Below are 15,889 nucleotides of genomic sequence, written 5' to 3'. Positions count from 1 at the left end.
ATTACAACTTAGTGATTCATTCTTTGGTTGCTCTACTCTGAGGATCTTTCATGTGTACATAGATCTCCCTTCAGGGCTGCGCTGGTGGATGTTTAACAACTGGCTGTCCAGGAACAGAAACCACTGCCACGCAGCCTTTGCCAGTTTCTGTGGTGTAAATGCTCCCACCCTGACCTATATCAAGCTGCCAGTCCAACGTCTCTGAGAAGACTTGGGAAGAGATGTGTACAATCAGTTCTCACCAGTTCACACTAGGTGGTACCAGCACCCCACAGCCTGCTTTCCAACAAGAACCAGCATTTCTCAGAGTCGAGAATATTCTTTGGCACCCCCTCTTCCTACCTCTCCTGCTAGCTGGAGTTGGGGGAATGTCACTGCCTCAGCAATTAGGGGAGTAGATCACTTTAGTCTCTTCCCAACAATTTCATCCCTTCTGTTCATGCCATATTCTGCAGGAGGACTTGCCGATCGGACTGGTAACAGACAGAGACAGTCAGAGGTACACATTGTGCTAGTTGGCAGGGCCCTGTGGTAAAGGCAGAAACCAACTGGACCCTTCTTCTTTCTCTTCTATGCTCATGCACATTTGGATCCCTTCGCTCTTCCCGTTTCTCTTTCTATGTCATGAATTAAGGAGACAAAGCGGCACCTGGCTTCCCTTCCTATGGCTGGCAGGGTTGGTAGAACCATCATGGCTCTTGCACCCAGTCCTGATTAATTCTAAGGTGTCCAATTCAAGAAGCCCCCTCGGACGTTCAGACCCAAACACACACACAAAAGAGACCCAGTCCAAGTGTGGTGGTTCACACCTGTAATCCCCGTGACTTGGGAGGCTGAGCCAAGAGGATCCCTTCAGGCCAGGAGTTCAAGACCAGCCTGGACAACATAGGGAGACCCCAACTCTACAAAAAAAACAACAACAAAAAAATTTCTTACATTAGCTGATATGGCGGCATGTACCTGTAGTCCCGGCTACTCAGGAGGCTGAGGCAGGGTGATCACTGAGCCCAGGAATTTAAGGCTGCAATGAGCTATGATTGCAACATGGCGCTCCAGCCTGAGTGACAGAGCAAGACGCTAATCTTTAAAATTGAAAAGAGAGAAAGAGAGACAAAACTCTGGAAACAGAGGATATCAGGCAACAGGCACTAAGTCCACCATAAATATAGCCTGCACTGCATTCCCTCCTTGATCACGGTCCTTGTGTGTAAGGTAACCTTAGCCAGGACCCCTGAAACCCTAACTCCTAGCACGTTGCTCTGAAAACTGAGGGACTCGATGCTTTATGGCATAACAAGAGCCTGGGTTTGGAGTCAGATGGCCCTCGGCTGAAATCCCACCCCACCACTTATGAGCCAAGTACCCTTGAACAACTGCATAACCTCTCTGAGCTTCGGTTGACTGATCTATAGAATGGTAACAGTAAGAGCTACCTCTCAGGATCCCAGTTGAATGAGATGGTCTACGTAAGACAGTTAGTGCTTTGCTGCTGCTCTCTTTCTCTCAGGCCCATGGTGCTGGCAAGATGGGCAAGTGTCATGGGCTTCATACTGCCAGGAAGCTCCACAGTCACCCACGAGACCAGCAGTGGCATGATACACAGTACAAGGAAGCCCATTTGGGCACAGCCCTGAAGGGCAATCCTTTTGGAGGTGCTTCTCACACAAAAGGAATTGTGCTGGAAATAAGTACGAGTTGAAGCTAGACAGCCAAATTCTGCCATTAGGATGTGTGTCAGAGTTCAGCTGACCAAGAATGGCAAGAAAATCACAGCCTTTGTACCCACTAACGGTTGCTTGAACTTTATTGAGGAAGATGGTGACGTTCTGGTTGCTGGATTTGGTCGCAAAGTTCATGCTGTTGGCGATATTCCTGGAGTCCACTTTAAGGCTGTCAAGTAGCCGACATCTCTTTTTTGGCCCCATACAAAGGCAAGAAAGAAAGACCAAGTTTATAAATATTAATGGTGAAAACACTGTAGTAATAAATGTTCATATACCAAAAGAAAAAAAAAGACATTTAGTATGGTGGCTGGCATACAGTAGCTGCTCAATAAATGAGACATTTTCTGAATCTGATTCCATGGTGCCTTGAGCTCAAAGACAGTTGTGTGTCTCAAGTTCAGCCCTTTAAGAGCTCCTGTGCCCTCTAAAGACTGCGTGCGTCCGCTGCCAATCACCTGCCTCCACTCCCACCTCTGGGCCAGAGCAGCAAACACTGCAGGCCATATTGGGCCCCGCCATGGTCAGTCCAGTCCCACGTGGTAACTGTGATGTGGTTCCCTTTGCCCCACATCCAGCTGTTCATTTACCCTGGCCCATTCAGGCAGACTTTTTTTTTCTACACAAAGTACAGTATTTGCAGTCAGCGGCCATTCTCTCACCTTGCAAACGTCCTTCAGGGAACCAAGGGCCAAGTCCAAGTTTTCTCCTTCACTGTTCAAGGACCAGTGCAACGAATCAAGGGATGTGGCTGAGTTTTGTTTCGGTATACCTGAACAACGTGGGTCAAAGGATACATGATTACAGTTTCCCGGGAGGAAGTCATTTAAGAGATTGATTGTGCAGCAAGGCGACTGTAGTTAATGACACCATATTGCATTCTTGAAAAGTGCAAAGAGAGGAAATGTTAAGTGTTTGCCTCACAAAAATGATTACTATATAAAGTTATGCAATTGGTAATTAGCTGGATTTAACCATTCCACAATGTATATGTACTCCAAAGCATCATGTTGTATACACAATGTTATTAGGTTGGTGCAAAAGTTACTGCACATTTTTTGCCATTACTTTTAAGGGCAATATTTTATAAATTTAGGTAACCTTTTATAAGGCTTTTTAAATTTTTAATTAAATAATTTATTTTAAAAATTATGATGTCCTTGTATAGGGATGAGTGTGTCCAGGAGCATAGAAGGAAAGATGCCTCCTAAGGGTGGTGCAGCTGGTGCCCCAGTCTTCATTCTGGCTACCAAAGTAAAAATACATTCTGGGGCTTCTTGCTTACTGTGCACGCGAATCACCTGGGATCCTTAAATGCCAATTCTGATATAGTAAATCTGGGGCAGGGCTGAGATTCTGCATTTCTGCCAAGCTCCCAGGTGAGGTTCATACTGCAGGTCCATCGACCGCACTTTGAATGTCAAGAAACTAGACAGTAATGACCCTGGCACCTGGGACACTGGGGAAATACTGACCAGCAGGGTAGAAAGTGGTGGTCTAATGAGTTCAAAAACAAATGAGATGGCTGGGCATGGTGGCTTGCACCTGTAATCCCAGCACTTTGGGAGGCAAGAGGCAAGGGTATCACTTGAGGTAAGGAGTTCAAAAGCAACCTGGTCAACATGGTGAAACCCTGTCTCGACTAAAAATACAAAAATTAGCTGGGCATGGTGGTGCATACCTGTAATCCCAGCCACTCAGAAGGCTGAGGCAGGAGAATTGCTAGAACCCAGGAGGTGGAGGCTGCAGTGAGCCGAGATCACACCACTGCATTCCAGCTTAGGTGACGGAGTGAGACTCCATCCCAAATAAAAAATTTAAAAATTAAGACATGGGCCCATCACAAGTAGTAAAATCTTTCCTGTGCCATCTTCCTCCCCTAATCTGCTTGCTCAACCTCAGCTCTGCAGTCCTCCCGAAAAACTCATTCTCCAAATCTCTTAAAAATTTTTGCCACCTCCCTGAGAAAAAGGGAATGAGAGCCCTCATCTTCTTAAAGGGAAAGACCTTCCCTCCCTGGACACACCTCCCTCTCCCCAAGCTGCAAAGCCCTAAGGCTGAGTCCTTTTGCAACTACTGAAGCGATTGCTAGTTACCTACTAATTTTCACTTTCTCTTGTCTCTACTAAAAGAACCTCACTTCATGTACCAATGTTACCAGCTAAAGGAATATGTCCTGGTCTCTTTAATCAGTGGGGTTAATCAATGTTATACATGCAGAAGTCGTTGGGTGGAGTTCCCAGGGAGTTTCTTAAAAAGACTGAACCAACTAGGAGATGTGCTGTTTTTCTTTCCCCTTTGCCTCCTACTTCCTGTCTGGAAAAACTGATGTGATTGAAGCAGCCATACGGAACGACGAGGCACTTTGAATATAAAAGCCTACATTTTTGTGAAGAAAAAAAAAATTATGAGGAACCTCAGTCTTTGATGATCATGAAGCCATCCTACCACCTCTAAACTGCTACACGTATGTACAAGAAAAATGAACATCTATCTTATGTAAGCCACTCTTATTTTACTTTTCTTTAATATGCAGCTGAATCTTATCCTAACAGATACGGTAATCCATAGCTTAAAGATTTTATTCCAAATTCATGAACTCAGTAGTTCTCAAACCTTGGTGTGGACCAGAGTCACGTGGAGAGCTTGTTAAAATACAGATAGCTGGGTTCCATCCTGAGAGTTCCTGATGTGGTTGTGCTGAGATGAAGGCTGAGAATCTGCATTTTTTACACATCCTATGGATGCTGTTGCTGAGGTTGATGCTGGTGCTCTGGGACCACACTTTGGGAACCACTGTGCTAGCTCACTGCTAATCTATGTGGATAGTTTTCTTATTAGACACTGTAAAGAAAACAAGCCAATGGGAACTGAGTCATTCTTGTTTTCCTTTCGTGAGCCAAGAATTCCTTTCCTGGACATATTGAACTGTACCCTTTGCCTATTTCCTTTTCTTCCTTGGCAGTGTGCCCCTCCATGTCTGCCGCCGTAGGAACCCTTGCTAAGTTGCTAACATGGACTTTTGGCCCTCGCAGAGATCCACATAGTTAATGTAAATCTACAAGTTGTGAGCGCTTTATCTTTTCTATTTTCCCCTGATTCTTAATGCCAAGGTTTTCACAGACAAGAGCTTACAATTGTGTTGCACAAAAGGTTTGTGTTTTCAGCTTTGAGTTTTGCTGTTTTAGTTTGCACTGGAAGACAGTACACTTGATTTCCCTCTCACATAGTATTTGATTCATTATCTCCATAGCAGTCCGGTTCCTCCCACTGTGAAACATGAATGTTTTTCTCTAGCATTCTTTCTAGTCAGCCCACTCATTTCCCTCTTCTAGAGCCCCCAAAGCAATAGTAATGTCACTGGACAAATTCTTTTGCCAGCCAGCATCGGTTTTACTGTATTTTAGTGAAAACATCCTGGTTTCTACTTAAAAATGACCTCCCCTCACTCAGCCCTTGTGAAACATGTTACCCAGCTATGACCAATCAGACCCCACCATCCCCTTATTGGGGGATAAATTCAGTCCCCCTCCAAAGTCACGTGTCAACTTCCTAAACCGTGGAAGCTCAATATGTGACTATATTTGGAGACTGGGTCTTTACATAGGTAATTAACTTAAAATGAGGTCATTAGAGTGGGCTGTAAACTAATGACTAGTATCTTTATAAGAAGAAGAGATAAAGACACAGACATACACAGAGGAAAGATTATATGAAGACACAGGGAGAACACAGCCATCCATAAGCCAAGGAGAGAACCCTCAGGAGAAATCAACCCTGCCTGTATCTTGATCTCAGATTTCTAGCCTCCAGAATTGTCAGAAAAAAGAGCCCCTTATAAAACCATCAGCTGTCCTAAGAAATTGCTCACTATCACGAGAACAGCATGGGGGAACCACTCCTATGATGCAGTCACCTCCGTCCCTCTACCTATGGGAAATACAGGTCCTTGCCTCAACACATGGAAATTACAATTAAAGATGAGATCTGGGTGGGGACACAGAGCCAAACATATCATACAGTCTCTGTTCCTGCTCACTTCTTCTACTGTAGTGGCAAAGAAGTCATAGTCAGTACATTAAATTGAGGTAACCACATTTTAATAAAACTTATTAACAACAGGCAGCCTGCTCACAGAGTGTGGTTTAATGACTTCTGCCCTTATTGATTGGTTCAAAAGTGAGCACCTGACTCTGGCCTGGCCAATCAGCAAGATTCTGTTCCTCTGCAGAATGATGCAACATGGGTAGCCAACTCAGGTTAAATCCAACTAGGGTGACTCTCAGAACTTGCTCCAAACACATGGGAAAAGGCACTCTCTTCAGTGAACTGTAGTTAGGAGAATGTGAGGCTGAAGCTGTTGTCTTCAGAGTAAAACCCAAAGGCCTTTGCATGCCACCAAGGCATTCCGAAATGCAGGCACATACCTGCCATCTTTCATCTTTTTTTTTTTTTTACCAGAGACAAGTATTCTGCAGGTGCACCACAAATGCCTTAAGAACAAATGAGTAGTAATCAACAATTTACTTTTAAAGATATCCAAATAAGTGGGCTTGGCTTCTTTCTTGGATCTAGTTAACTAGAGAATTGTCAATTTCACTGTTTGAACACAACCCAAAACAACATATTACGTTGTATTTACCTAGCACTTTATATAACAGAAGTTTTAACAAGAACCTGGGGAAAATGCAAGAGATAAGTCATTTATCAAGATTCTTTGAGAATGCCCAGAAAGAAAGCAGCTTTAAAGGCACATCTGGTGAGTAATAAAGGGGTCTGGGGGATATCTGATTTTTTTTCATCCTGGTGTTATGAGATTTTTATTTAAATTGTTACACCTGAGCGAGTTTAAACAGAAGCGCCACGCACTGAGTTTGTTGAGAGTCCATCTTCATGCCTGCTGGTGTCCGAGAGTCAGCTAGAGCTCAAACCTCTTGGTCCAGAATAAAAGGCGGTCCACATTTTTATACCAGTTTAGGGTCAGGGGGCGGTAAGCAGATTATTACAGAAGCAGAAGGAGCAACTTAGGGGAGAAGGGGGTGCCTAACAAAAAGTTATACTTAAAATTGTTTTTTTACTCAGTATGTGGGGTAGCAGTTACCCAGTTACAGATACAGGATATACAGGGCCAGTGGGCCCTGTTTCTCAGAAAATTGGTTACAAAGATGCCAGGTGTCTCAGACCACAAACTTTCGGAAGAGAATGCCCTACACAACTCAAGGTGGGCAAACATAGCTCAGAGTGGGGAAAATGGAGTTGGCAGGATTGTTTAAAATGTATTCATTATGGCCAAGCTCAAGCTAGGGTATTTCATTATCATTAACAAAAGAATTCAACCGAGCATCCCAGTATGGGTCAAATGGAGGCAAATGAAAGATAGTTTTTTTAATTAAAAACTGAAAAACAGGAATTGTTTTCCTTTCAGACTGATACTTACCAAAATCAGATGTAAGCTTGACAAGTCTTGCTGCTGTTGGCTAAAGCAGACCAAGTCATGCTGCAGTAATAAGCAACGCCAAAATCTCAGGAGCTTTACACAGGTTTCTTCCTTGCTCCTGCAGAGACCTCTGTGAGTCTGGGCAGTTTTCTGGGGAAGCTGTCCTCCGAGCAGTGGTTGCTTTCATATGTGGCACCTCCATTTTGACAGATGCTTCACCATGGATGGGGGGTGGATAATAAAAATCACAGAGAATTACACTCTGTCCCTTAAATGCTTCCACCTCTGAGTGATAGATAACACTTGGACTCCAATCCTATTGGCCAGAACTAGTCACGTTGTTTTGTCAGCTGCAGGGAGCTGGGAAATGTAGGCTTTTAGGTGGCCAGGAAGAGGGGGATGATGGGAAATAGTGACTACCACAGTGGGATACCATCCATAGCTGCCATCAGGAGGGATGAAAGGCCAACATAATCCTTGCAAACCAAGGAGAAAAATGTAGAGAAGACTCAGGGATGCAAACAGGCAAAGGAGAGGAGGCTGAATTCATCTGCTGCTCAGTTCAGTGGTTCCTCAGAAGCTGCTGATGTACCCAGTGCCTGCACATGACACTGTTCACTGCCCTGTGGTGCAAGGGGAAAATAGAAAAGGAAGTGGTCATTGGAAAGCTAAGGTGACAATATAGCCAGGCATGGTGGGGTATGCCTCTAATCCCAGAAATTTGGAGGCTGAGATGGGAAGATCACTTGAGCCCAGCAGTTTGAGACCAGACCGGGCAACATAGTGAGATCCTGTAAGAAAAAAGAAGGAGAGGAGGGGAGGGGAGGGGAAGAAAGAGAGAGAAAGAAAGAAAAAAAAGAGAAAGAGAGAGAGAAAAGAAAGTGAGAAAAGAAAGGCTGACAGTATTATCCTTTACTATTGTTAAGCTGAAAATAACAAATGACCTTCCTGCATTTTTCGGTATTAAAACATTATTTCTTTTACAAAGTGATGATGATCATGGTTAGTAGTTGTTTATCTAATGTCCTACCTTCGCAGAATAAGAGTTTGGCAGTCACTCATAATTTTATCCATTGTTTTAAGTTACTGTCTTCGTCTATAAACCCAAATTCTGGGAGCCACTGATGTAGTTAATGGTTTTGCCTAGAGCTTGTTATAGTTGTATAAGGAAATTTTGTCTTTTGAGCACTCATGCTGTGATGTTCAGCATATTTCCTCATTCATTCCTTACAACAATGAGGAAGAAGGTATTTTTCCACATTTACAGAGAACTTCTTGTGGTTATAATGTCTCTATTGTTCCACTTTTCAGTGGTTTCCTATATGAAACTCGTGATTCTAAATGAACCTACTGATTTCCCATCCCAAACCTGTTCTGGCCTCCAGCTCATGTGCAACCCCTCAGTAGCCTTCCTCATCCCCACCGAAGGCACCATCATCCACATGGTTGCTTTGGTCAAAAATGTAGGAGTCATTCTTAACGCTTCCTTTCCTCTCCCCCTCCTCTCAAATCCCATGTATCAAGGACTCCGTCTACTGTTCTCCCAGATATATCTCAGGTTCATTCCCTTCACATCCCTCCATAGCATCGCCCTTTCCAAGTCTACCAGCACCTGTCAGCTGAATCACACGTTAGCTTCCTATCTGGCCCCCTTGGATCTATTTTTCCCCATCTAACTCATTCCCTACCAGTAGTCAAACTGACCCCTTTTATTTTATTTTTAATAAAATAGACACAGGGTCTTGCAGTGTTGCCCAGGCTGGTCTTCAATTCCTAGCCTCAAGCAGTCCTCCTACTTCAGCCTCCCAAAGGGCTGGGATTAGAGGCATGAGCCACTATGCCTGGCCAACCCTCTTACAATTAAATTAGGCCTTGAAGTATTTATTCCTCCTTTAAACCTTCCATGACTTTCCACTGAGCTTAGAAGTCAGCCCAGACTCTAGGATGGCGTCATAGGCTCCCATGACCTGGATCTGAGCCTCCTCTCCAATACCACGTGATCTGACATCTCCCAGGCACACAGAACTTCCTTCTGTGCCTAGAGCGTGCCAAGCTTTCCACATCCTTTGCACAAGTTGTTCTCCATGACTGGGATGCTTGTCCTCCTGCTCCTCATATGACTGGCTGCTGCTTCGGACTTTACTTAAACTGTTAGTGTGCAGCAACTCCTGTCTCTGTTATTCTCGTGTTGGTCCATGGTTACTTCTTAGCATGCATGACCATCTGTAATAATTTTGTGTATTGAGATACAGTCTCGCTCTGTCACCAGCCTGGAGTACAGTGATACAATCTTGGCTCACTGCAAACTCCACCTCCCAGGTTCGAGCAATTCTCCTGCCTCAGCCTCCCTAGTAGCTGGGATTACAGACATGCACCACCAAGCCCAGCTGATTTTTTGTATTTTTAGTGAGACAGGGTTTCACCATATTGGCTTGGCTTGTCACAAACCTTGTGATCTGCCCACCTTGGCCTTCCAGAGTGCTTTACAGGCGTGAACCATCACGCCTTGGCCTCCCAAAGGGATTACAGGCATGAACCATCGTGCCCAGCCTCTCCTACATTTTCTTCTAGTAGTTTTACAGTTTCTGATCTTGTATTTAAGTCTCATAGAGACTTAAAGAGCGTGGTGGCTCACGCCTGTAATCCCAGCACTTTGGGAGGCAAAGGTGGGTGGATCACTTGAGGTCAGGAGTTCAAGACCTGCCTGGCCAACATGGTGAAACCTCACTCTATGAAAAATACAAAATTTAGCCAGGCATGGTGGCATGCACCTATAATCTCAGCTACTTAGGAGACCAAGGCAGGAGAATCGCTTGAACCTGGGAGGCAGAGGTTGCAGTGAGCTGAGATCATGCCATGCACTCCAGCCTGGGTGACAAAGCAAGACGCCATCTCAAAAATAATAATAATAATAATTTTGTGTATTTATTTATTTCTTGTCTTCTTCTCTTGATAGCAAATTTTAGAAGACTGGGGCTACAACATTTTGTTCATCTTTGAATACTCAGTGCTTACAGCCATGCCTGGCACAGATCAGGGGCTCAAAAACACCCCTGGGACTTCTGCTTCCAGCCAATATGGAAGAAAAGGGACCAGATTCACCCTGACACCTGAAAGAACAAAAATATGCACAAGGTATGTGAAATGTCAGTTTCTAGGCAGTAGACTTCAGACAATGAAGGATGGGGATCTCAGGGTGGAAAACAAATAAGGTGAGCCCAGACTGTGACTGATCTACCTTTCTAACTAGAGTTTCCAGGGGTGGAGAGCCCAGGAGACTCCCTGTGTGGAGGAGATGGAATTGCAAATTAGGGAAGACCACGGCAGAAAATAGTACTGTAGGAAAGATCCTGGCCTGAGAGAGAAGGCTGGGGTGGCTCCCTGGAAATGCAGCTGTGGACTGGTAGATGTGTGTATATTAGGGTTAGTCCAAAGCCAGCGAAGAACCAGCCTAAAGAATTAGAGGGACCAGTTTTAGGCACTCATACAGAGAGAAATTACAAGGGCACAAGGACACATTTGGAGGGTATTGCCTATGTTCATGAGTTTTGGTGATGATTTCAAAATGTACACATATGTCAAAACTTATCAAATTGTACACTTTAAATAAAAACATTAAAATATTAGTATTTTAATATTATTTAAAATGCTTTTTAAAATTCACTTACTAATGAACATGGCAATAGTGAACTGCAGAGCCTGATTTAAGAACATGAATGCAACCCCAGCACACTGGAATTTTTACAAATTTTATGTTATTTTACTTTGTTTTATTTTTGAGATGGATTCTGGCCCTGTCACCCAGGCTGGAATGCAGTGGCAGAATCTCGGCTCACTGCAACCTCTGCCTCCCAGGTTCAAGAGATTCTTCTGCCTCACCCTCCTAAGTAGCCAGGACTACAGGCACCTACAACCATGTCCAGCTAACGTTTTTGTATTTTTAGAAGAGATGGGATTTCATCATGTTGACCAGGCTGGTCTTGAGCTCCTGGCCTCAACTGATCTGCCCACCTCGGCTTCCCAAGTGCTGGGATTACAGGCAGGAGCCACCATGCCTGGCCCACAAATTATATCTTAAAATGTGCACAGAGGTAACAATACTTGCAAATGTTCAATAGATTGGACTTTAGCAAGCACAGAGTTTGGAGAGGAAAATAAAACAAATAAATCATTCAACTGAAATGGGCTGGAGTAGAAGTGGGAAGCAGATTGGTCCCAAAATTAATAGAAATGAGTGAGTACCCAGCAAAATACCCAGGAAGGGCTGCCGACAGACAAGGCTAGAATTATGGAAGTCTGCCACCAGAGGTTTTATTCATCCACAGAAAAGTGAGCAGAGCAAACGCCTGTTCTTGCAAGCAAAAGAAATAGTAGCTGACTGTCCAAAGGCCTCCATCCAATCAGCTTATGTCTGGCTGGCATAGACATGCCCTTCCCTCTGGATAATGCACAGGCTTCTCAGCCAAGAAAATGTCACTATGTGGAATCAAGACACCTGGCAGTGCTACAACCACCAGTACAAAAGTCCAAGGCTTTCACATTCTTCTTAAGTGAGGAATCATTGGGGTTTTGCCATTCAAATATTTTTGCGGATCTGTTGACTCTGCTTATCTGTACTCTCAGCCACAATTAGAACAGACTGTAACACACCACACTCAGAAACTGAAAATTCTTGTCAAGGCATGAAAGATTTTTTTCAAAGCCCAACAGTTTATACATTCTTTTCAAATACACATAAAAGATATATCCACAAAAATGCCCTTGTGTTTAAGCCACAAAGGGAGTCTCAATAAATTTTGTAAAAATTGATCTCATATTGATGACAGTATAATAAAATTATAAATCTACTGAAAAAAACATATTATCCAGCCTCTAAACATTTAGAAACCTAAAAACACTGCTGGGCATGGTGGCTCATGCCTGTAATCCCAGCACTTTGGGAGGCTGAAGGGGGCAGATCACTTGAGGTCAGGAGTTCGAGACCAGCCTCCTGGGCAATATGGTAAAACCCCATCTCTACTAAAAATGCAAAAATTAGCCGGGCATGGTGGTACATGCCTGTAATCCCAGCTACTCAGAAGGTTGAGGCAGGAAAAAATTTTTTGAACTCGGGAGGCAGAGGCTGCTCTGTCATCCAGGCTGGAGTGCAATAGCGCAAACTCAGGAGCCAAAATCATGCCACCGCACACCAGCCTGGGTAACAGAGCAAGACTCTGTCTCAAAGAAGAAAAAAAGACCTAAGAACACTCTTTCTAAATAGAAAATAATGGGTTAAACAAGAAATCTAAGTAGCAACTGCAAAATATTTAGAACCAAATGACAGTGAAAGCACTATGTGTGATATGACAAAGTGGCATCTGGATGGATGTTTATAACCATGTACATTAATACGCTAGAACTGCAAATTTAAAATTTGAGAAAAGAGTGAACTAAACATTCACCTGAAGAACTTAGAAAAAGAACAACAAGACAGAGCCAAAGATCATTGAGAAAAAAATTAAAATTAAAATTAAATAGAAAAAATGCTAGAATGACCTACACAGACACAAGCTGGGTCTTTGAAAAGACATCTGAAATACACAAATTTCAGCAATTGTGATTCAGCAAAACAAAGAAGTGACAAGTAAACAATATTAGCAATGTAAAGGATGATATGCCAATGGGTGTAGCCATGATTTAAAAATCAAAAGAGATTATAGTGGACTTTATGTGCTACTAAATTTTAAATCCTAAATGAAATGCAGTTTCCAGATGTATTTATTGAATGTGGCCCAAGACAAACTTTAAAACTTAGAAACTAATTACCATAAAAGGAATTTCAATAGTAGCCAAAGGTCTATCATAAGAGAAAGAAAGAGAAAAAAGCCCCAGGCCCATAGAGTTTGACCGACAAGTTAGCCCAGATTCTTAAACAATAGACTTCTTCTTCAACAGTAAAAATAAAAAGCTACCTGACTCCTCTTGAAAAATTATGGTAATCTTGAGATCCAATTCAAATAAAGAAAGCACATGCAAGAAAATGCAAATCATACTTCACTTAGGAAAACAAATGTAGAAATCCTTCATAAAATACTAGCAAGTCAAAAGTAGCAATGTAGTAAATGGATAGTAAGTGAATAACTGGGGAGTATCTGGGGAGGCAGAACAATTTTAGAAAGAGCCCTAGACTAGGATTTTTGAGTCCTGACTTACTGGGTAAAGGTTATCAGCTTATATAACCCTCAGTTATGAGCCTCAGTTTCCAATATTACAGTTAGATAGAGCCACCATTTGTTGAGTACTTAGTCTGTCAGGAACTTTGCTGAATGCTCTACATGGATTACATTAATTTAATTCCATGATGAACACCAAAAAAAAAAAAAAAAAAAAAAAAAAATCCCTGAACAGCCAAGGCAATCATGAGCAAAAAGAATGAAGCTGAAGTTACCACACTATATGATTTCAAACTATGCCACAAAGCTGTAGTAATCAAAACAGCATAGGACTGACAAAAATAAATGAAAAAGAGAAAATAAATAAATGTTCCAACCAGTGGAACAGAATAGAGAGCCCAGAAATGAACCTATGCACATATAGTCAATTAATTTTCAACAAAGATGCCATGGATACACAATGGGAAAAGGATTATTTCTTTAATAAATCACATTGGGAAAATAAGACATCCACATATAAAAAATTAAATTGGACCCTTATCTCATATCCATATACAAAAATCAACTCAAAATGGATTAGACTTAACTATAAGACCAGAAACTGTAAAACTACTAGAAGAAAATATAGGAGAAAAACTATATAGCATTGCTCTAGGCAATGACTTTTTTGATTTGACCCCAGGAGCACAGGCAACAAAAGCAAAAATAGACAAATCGAATTACATCAAACAGAATTGTTTCTGCACAGCAAAGCAAACAATTAACAATATGCAGAGACAACCTATGGATTAAAAGGAAATATCTACAAGCCATACATCCAATAAGGAGTTAATATTTGAAATATAGAAAATGCTTAAACAAGTCAATAGCAAGAAAGCAAACAAACAAAATTGAAAAATGAGCAAGGCTGAGCATAGCAGCTCATGCCTATAATCCCAGCACTTTGGGAGGCCAAGACAGGCAGATCACTTGAACCCAGGAGTTAAAGGTCAGCCTGGGCAACATTGTGAAATCCCACCTCTACAAAAAATACAAAAATTAACTGAGCATGATGGCATGCACCTGTAGTCCCAGCTACCTGGGAGACTGAGGTGGGAGGATCACTTGAGCCCAGGAGATTGAGGCTTTAGTAAGCCGTGATCATGCCACTCCACTCCAGCCTGGATGACAGAGCAAGACCCTGTCTCAAAAACTAAAACTAAATAAATAATGGGCAAGCAACCTTTCATATATCAGTTGGCCATTCGTATGTCTTCTTTTGAGGCATTTCTCAAGACATACAAATGGCCAAAAGATATATGGAAAAAAAAAAAATGCTCAGCTGGGCGCTGTGGCTCATGCTTATAATCCCAGCACTTTGGGAGGCCAAGGTGGGCAGATTACGAGGTCAGGAGATCGAGACCACACTGTCCAACATGGGGAAACCCCATCTCTACTAAAAATACAAAAATTAGCTGGCATGGTGGCACACGCCTGTAGTCCTACCTACTCAGGAGTCTGAGACAGGAGAATCACTTCAACCCAGGAGTCAGAGGCTGCAGTGAGCTGAGATCGTGCCACTGTACTCCAGCCTGAGCCACAGAGTGAGACTCTGTCTCAAAAAAAAAAAAAAAAAAAAAAAATGCCTACATCATTAGTCACTAGGGAAATGCAAATTAAAATCACAGTGAGATCATCTGACACCTGTCAAAATGGCTATTATCAAAAAGACAAAAGGTAACAAGTGTTAGCAAGGATGTGAGGAAAAGAGAACCGTTGTACACTATTGGTAGAAATGTAAATTCGTAGAGCCATATGGAAAACTGTAGGGAGGTTCCTCAAATAACTGAAAATAAAAGTGCCATATGATTCAGCAATCCCATTTCTGGATATTTATCCAAAAAATCTGAAATTATTTTGTCAAAGAGACCTCTGCGCTCCCATGTTCACTGTAGCACTATTCACGATAGCCAGGGTATAAAACCAGACCAAGTGTCCATGACCCTTAGCTAGCTTGGCTGCAGCTTGCTTTGGCTTTCTAAAACCTGCCCCTGCCACTCCTACATAGGAGCTGCTGTGCCTGTATTTGCAGAGAACAAAATGTGCCTGTGAATTTATTCCCCACCCCTGGGCCAGTAGAAAATAAATGACAGTGCAAGTTTATAAGAACCTAGCTCCCTTGCCTCCGGGCAGGATAACTCTGAGAGGTAACTTCGACCCCTTGTGCCCCTGTGGAATCAGCCTAGGTTTTGTCCAGAATCCCATGTTGCTTGGCTTCTTTCCCTTTTTTGTCCTGCTTCTCCCACTTCCTTACTAGTTTTTCTGAGATCCCTCCCTTCCTAAATCACTTGCACAGCACAGTGATTTGCACTATTTTTTTTTTTTTTTTTTTGAGACAGAGTCTCATTCTGTTGCCCAAGCTGGAGTGCAGTGGCATGATATCAGCTCACTGAAACCTCCACCTCCCGGGTTCAAGCAAGTCTCTGCCTCAGTCTCCTGAGTTGCTGGGATTACAGGTGCCTGCCACCACACCTGGCTAATTTTTGTATTTCTAGTAGAAACAAGGTTTCACCATCTTGGCCAAGCTGGTCTTCAACTCC

At 42.7% G+C, this 15,889-nt stretch overlaps 1 pseudogene; it reads left to right on the top strand.

Moving 5' to 3' along the window:
* Window positions 1-1,525: 1,525 nt before the first annotated feature.
* LOC101030114 (small ribosomal subunit protein uS12-like) lies at window positions 1,526-1,957 on the top strand (annotated as a pseudogene).
* The last annotated feature ends 13,932 nt before the right edge of the window (window positions 1,958-15,889 follow it).

This window comes from Saimiri boliviensis, chromosome 12 (genome assembly GCF_048565385.1).
Source record: "Saimiri boliviensis isolate mSaiBol1 chromosome 12, mSaiBol1.pri, whole genome shotgun sequence".
In the NCBI taxonomy this organism is placed as follows: Eukaryota; Metazoa; Chordata; class Mammalia; order Primates; family Cebidae; genus Saimiri; species Saimiri boliviensis.
Note: the sequence above shows the minus strand (reverse complement) of the source record. Positions and strands in the feature narration are given on the sequence as shown.